At 41.0% G+C, this 6,000-nt stretch overlaps 1 protein-coding gene across 7 annotated transcripts in view; it reads left to right on the top strand.

Moving 5' to 3' along the window:
• Positions 1-509: 509 nt before the first annotated feature.
• NFYA (nuclear transcription factor Y subunit alpha) overlaps positions 510-6,000 on the top strand; it is a 45,105-nt gene continuing 39,614 nt past the window's right edge. For all 7 annotated transcript variants that reach the window (XM_053706759.1, XM_053706760.1, XM_053706754.1 and 4 more), the window contains exon 1: positions 510-611. The gene's annotated coding sequence lies outside the window, so the exon portion shown is untranslated. The remainder of the gene's footprint in view (positions 612-6,000) is intronic.

Here is a 6,000-nt window from a genome sequence, read left to right as displayed (position 1 = left end):
CCTTTAAATAATCACTTATCTTTAAAATGTAATAATTGCGAACATATGCATAATGGGTTACAAAGCTCCTACAAATATATATATATATATACAGTATATATACAGGGAGGGGGTCAGTCGAGCGATAACGGGTGAAAGATTAATGTGCATACACAAATACATTATTCCAAAGCAAACGCGTTGTTATCTTTTTAATTGTGACTCTGCCTATTACACAATGTGATTACTCCTTTGACACTGCAGCCAGTTATACTATTTCGAATATTAAACAGACCGCGATAATTTATCGTGCTAAATTTTCCGTGTTATAATAGTACTACAACAACGCCTTCCGGCTAAATGGGGTGGGCTTGAGAAATCAACTAGAACTTTCGACGGCGGGAAGCACTGGTACGCAGGCGCAGTTACACTGCCGAGGGGGCGTGAATAACACAGCTACTTATAACACATGCGCAGTTCCCGGAGGGCTAGCAAATAACGCATGCGTATTATTTGCTGTTTCTCTGCGTCTTTGTCCTTCCGCCATTTTGAGTGTCCAAAAAGCTGATTGGGCTCGGGCTCCGGTTCTGGAACCAATCAGAGCGGAGAGGAGAACCGAGACCGGAGAGGCGGTGAGAAAGACCGGGGAGGAGAGCCAATAACATGGCGGGGAGGGAGAGTGCTGTCCTGAGACACACAACCAATAACACCCGGGTAGCAGAGAGCAGGACAGACAGCCAATCCCGGGATAGGCATGGCTAGAAACTCCCGGGGAACTACACAGCCAATGCATGTGAGGGACAGAGAGCCAATACATGAAAGAGATGACAGGGAACCAATGCATAGAAAGGACAAAGAGCCAATACATGAAAGAGAAACAGAGAACCAATGTACGAAAGGAATAGAGAGCCAGTAGACGAGAGAGAGTGAGAAAGGGTAGTAATGCAGTTGATCGAGAGAAATAGTAACAGATAACACGATCAACTGAGGTAGATTATACCATAGGGAGCCGGACATGCTATGTACTAGAAATAGTAAAAGCTATAATAATACACGAGACAGTGATAGGTGATACACGAGAAAAATATTAAAATGAGCGACACAAAGGTTACACTACATAATTGAAATTACATTTCAGGAGGAGAACTGCGATTACTTCAAGTTCAAAGATGCATGGAACTACTGCAGAGATAAAGAGCAAATAACGAGAGAGCAATAGGGAGTACATAAAGATAGATACAAAGTAATGAGGGAGCTACAATGCAGTTAGTAAATTAGAGAGATATATAAACTCAGGGTAGCAGTACACGAGAGAGGCAGATAATGTAGCCAGTGCATGAGTCATGCAGACATACACAGTGAGCAAGTAGATGAAATAGACACAGACATACATCCTATAGCCAGTATAGGAGAGGTACAGGCAGACATACACAAGGAACAAATAAATGACAGGCAGATAATGAAGCCAGTGCATGAGAGACAGACAGACATACACAGTGAGTCAGTAGCAGAGGACAGGTAGACATACACAAGTAGCCAGTATACGAAAGGTACAGGCAGACATACACAGTGAGCCAGTAGCATAGAGACAGGTAGACATACACAAGAAGCCAGTATACGAAAGGTACAGGCAGACATACACAGTGAGCCAGTAGCATAGAGACAGGTAGACATACACAAGTAGCCAGTATACGAAAGGTACAGGCAGACATACACAGTGAGCCAGTAGCATAGAGACAGGTAGACATACACAAGAAGCCAGTATACGAAAGGTACAGGCAGACATACACAAGCAGTCAGTAGACGAGAGAGAAATGCAGACATACGCAGGGAGCAAATAAATGACAGGTAGATAATGAAGCCAGTGCATGAGAGACAGGCAGACCTACACAGTGAGCCAGTAGCAGAGGACAGGTAGACATACACAAGTAGCCAGTATACGAAAGGTACAGGCAGACATACACAGTGAGCCAGTAGCATAGAGACAGGTAGACATACACAAGAAGCCAGTATACGAAAGGTACAGGCAGACATACACAGTGAGCCAGTAGCATAGAGACAGGTAGACATACACAAGTAGCCAGTATACGAAAGGTACAGGCAGACATACACAGTGAGCCAGTAGCAGAGGACAGGTAGACATACACAAGTAGCCAGTATACGAAAGGTACAGGCAGACATACACAAGCAATCAGTAGACGAGAGAGAAATGCAGACATACACAGAGAGCAAATAAATTAGAGAGACAGATGTACTCAGGGAAACAGCACACAAGAGACAAAATCAGGCAGAAAAGACAGGCAGGCGAGCACAGGAAACCAGTATGCAAGAGAGACAGGCGGATATAAACAGGGAGCCAGTACACAGGAAAGACGGATAGACTTGCATAAGAGACATGCCGATGTATACAGGGAGTCCATACATGATAGGGAGAGACCTGCAGACATACATAGGCAGCTAGTACATGGTAGTCAGGGCCTGATGATCAAATAACTTGCCATCGTAGAGAGGAATCACACAAAATCTTTTGGGGCTTTTTTGAAACCTTTTACTGTAATACATTATACTTCACATCCAAAACCCTGCATAGCTAGATTAACAGATAATACAATTTGTGACAGGCAGACAAACGGGATCCAGAAAATGAGACAGGCAGACATGCACAGGGGATCCAGTACTAGATATGTGCATTTGTTTTTTGTTTTTTTTGTTCTGTAACAAATGCAGAACTAGTCGACTGCAAGCCTCTTTTTTGGCTCTTTTCAGAGCCGTGTTTATACTTGTGAAAGTGTAATATGCTGAGATCTGCATTTCCACATATCTCAGCGTGTTGCACTTTCACAAGAATAATTATTACTCTGAAAAGAGCAGACAGATGTACATAGAAAGCCAAAAGAGACAGAAAGGGAAACTAGTACATAAGAATGTGTGATGTACATGGGATGAAAACAAAATTGATAAAGAGTTTGTGCACGAGGGGAAGCAGATGCAGGGAGTCAAAATGAGTTTGTGAGGTACAGCAAATACAGTTCAGGAAACCGAGATATGCAAGAAACCAGCACTTGAGTGAGAGATTCAGGGAGACAGTACATGAGAGTAATACAGAGAAGTCGGTATATTATAGAGGGAGACAGGGTGTCAGTGATGCAGGGAGCCAAAAGGTGGAAGAGCAATAGAGAACTAGTTAGTAAAAGGAAAGCTATTACCCAAGGATTTTTTCATATGCAGGGTGACCAGTGCACAACAGTGAGTGTGATGCAGTGCACAAGAGTGAAATGGAGGAAAGCCGTGACTGAGGGTGTCATTGAGTTAGGAATCCAGGACATTCGAGGGAGAGAGATGGAAGTCAGTACGTGAGAGGGAAGGAAGGATTGAAGTCCTCACACAGAAGAGAGGAGATATAATGCAGCATAGATGGATGTAGCCAGTATATGGGAGTGAGAGAGTGAGTTGATCTCCAAGATGATGGAGGCAGCGAGTGTCCGAAAGGGAGGGGAAACAACAATTTGGTACGTGTGGGAGGGAGAGAGACAGAAGCCAAACATACATAAGGCAGCCAGTTTGATTACACCAATGTAAGAGAATCTGAGCCAGCACATAAGAGGGTGGGAATAAGACATAAGCAGTGTACAAGAAGGAGTGATGACTAATAGCTAGCATACAGTATAGGGCTACTAGTAGCAATATTATACATACAGAAATCCAAATCAGTCCAGACTTACCTTAGAGATCAGTTCAGTGTAGTGTGAACCCTGCACAGCAGTGACATGAGTTAGAGCATTTTATTTTTTGACTATTCTGGCCCTTTTAAAAGGACATGAAACTGAAATTTTTTTTCTTTCATCATTCAGATAGAAGAGATTTGGAAAGTTGTTTAAAATAATGTTCTATTATCAAATTTGCTTCATTCTTTTGGAATCCTTTCTTGAAAAACCAGCAGTGCACTAGCTGAACACATCGGATGAGCCAAAGACAAGAGGCATATATGTGCAGCTAGCTCCCAGTAGTGCATTGCTGTGCCTAAACATTCCGAGGTATGCTTTTCAACAAAGAATACCAAGAGTACAAAGCATATTAGATAACAGAAGTGCATTGGAAAGTTTTTTTTAATATTGCACTCTCTTTCTGAATCGGTTCTCTGAGTAGGCATGGTGTTTGAATGCTGGTGCACGGACCCTCACAGCAGGTGTGTGTATGCTGCTTAAAAACAGTAATAAATTACTGGAAGCATTCTTGCTAATGGAAGTATATTGCAAGACAATGTTTCTATTCAAAATGAAAATGCATGCAATGCACATTTCAGTTTTGACCTTTTCTGTAGTACATTCAGTGAAATGTAGAACCATGAAGATCATACATGCTACACAGTGAGTGGTTGATATGTGCGGGAGCTTAAAGTGAAGGTCAGGTTACTAATAGTGCCCCACGGCATTGCATAGACGTTTAAAAATTAACAAGGGTTTAATTCATGAAATGTTTCATATGTATATATTTTGTAGAATTTTTACCTATTTAACGCAACGATAAGCACAGCTCTCCCGCCCGCCATATTGTCAAAATGATTGACAGATGACAAGTTGTAAAATAACGAATCCTTGTTTCCCCCCCGGGGCGTTCAGACCCTTTGCATAAATGTCACGGCCCGGGGTAAACAAGGATTGGTTCTTTTACAAATCGTCATCTGTCAATGAATTTGACAAAATGGTGAATGTGAGAGCTGTGCTTATCGTCGCAGCGGTAAATAGGTAAAAATTCTTCAATATCTATAAATATAAAACATTTAATGAATTAAACCCTTGTTAAATTTTTTAAACTTCTATGCAATGCCGTGGGGCACTATTAGTAAATTGACCTTCACTTTTAAGATCTGTCCTAAATGGACCACAGCAAAGGAATTAAGATAAACAATATTTAAGAGGCTTCTCAAGGAGTGTGTCCTAGTTTTGCAAAACATGAATATTTTTTCTAACAATGTCAGGGAATACTTTCTTTTACATACATAAAAAAATACTTTGGTGAATGTCCATTGAACCAATTTCTATTTTCTTAATGTGTGTTTAAACAGTCCAGGTATGCTTCCATGCCACTCTAGGCTGGGATACAACCATTAATTGGCGCATATAATGGTCCTGATTGCTTCAGTCATATAGTTATCTGGAGTATCAATTAACTGCTTCCGGGCGTGTGCTTTTTACACAAAACGTAGTGTAAAAATGAGGATAGAATTAATTGGAGAGTGTACATTTTTTTTTTAACTACTTGCACTGGAACTCTGTTAAACACAGAGTCCGCTCAATCGCCTTAGAGCAGCTATTCCCAAGGAAACCGCCTGTGAGCCTATTAGCAGTGACAGTCACACAAGCCCACTAATCACCGGTTGTCAGGAGCTGCAGGGCTTGTGGCTCCTGAGCAGGATTTTAACTGTATCTTCAATCCTTTTGTGGGGGTTAAGCACATAGAGTTCCAATGTGAGTAGTGCAGATACTGTCAATTACATAGGGGAAGATTTATTAAAGGGACATGATTCAGACAGAGCATACATTTTTTTTAAAAAAAAAATAAAGTTTCCAATTTACTTCTATTATAACATTTTGCTTTGTTTTTATGATATTCTTTGTTAATTAAATACTTAGGAAAAGTGCTGCCATCTAGTGCTCTTGCAGATGTATAACATTCTTTCAAAACTACTGCCATATAGAGCTGCAAACGCGTTCATGCGTCTGCGATTACTTGCTTTTCAACAAAGGATACTGAGAGAATTAAGCGAATTTAATAAGAAGTAAATTGGAAAGTTTTTTTTTTTAAAAATGGTATTCTCTATCAGAATCGTCAACATATTTGGGGGTTTATGTCCCATTTTAAGCAGCATTCACGGCTTTTGAGGCTTTGTTGTGCAAGCTTGCATGAGTGAGCTTGCATCCACAAGTATAAGAAGCAGTAACTGCTTTTGCCTCTTCACCACCTCCTAATGCCATTTTAAATTGACTGATACCACAGGGTGCTCAGGGGCTCAATCTGTGT

The sequence above is a fragment of the Bombina bombina genome, chromosome 3 (assembly GCF_027579735.1).
Source record: "Bombina bombina isolate aBomBom1 chromosome 3, aBomBom1.pri, whole genome shotgun sequence".
NCBI classification, from domain to species: domain Eukaryota; kingdom Metazoa; phylum Chordata; class Amphibia; order Anura; family Bombinatoridae; genus Bombina; species Bombina bombina.
This window is presented reverse-complemented; position numbering and strand designations above follow the sequence as displayed.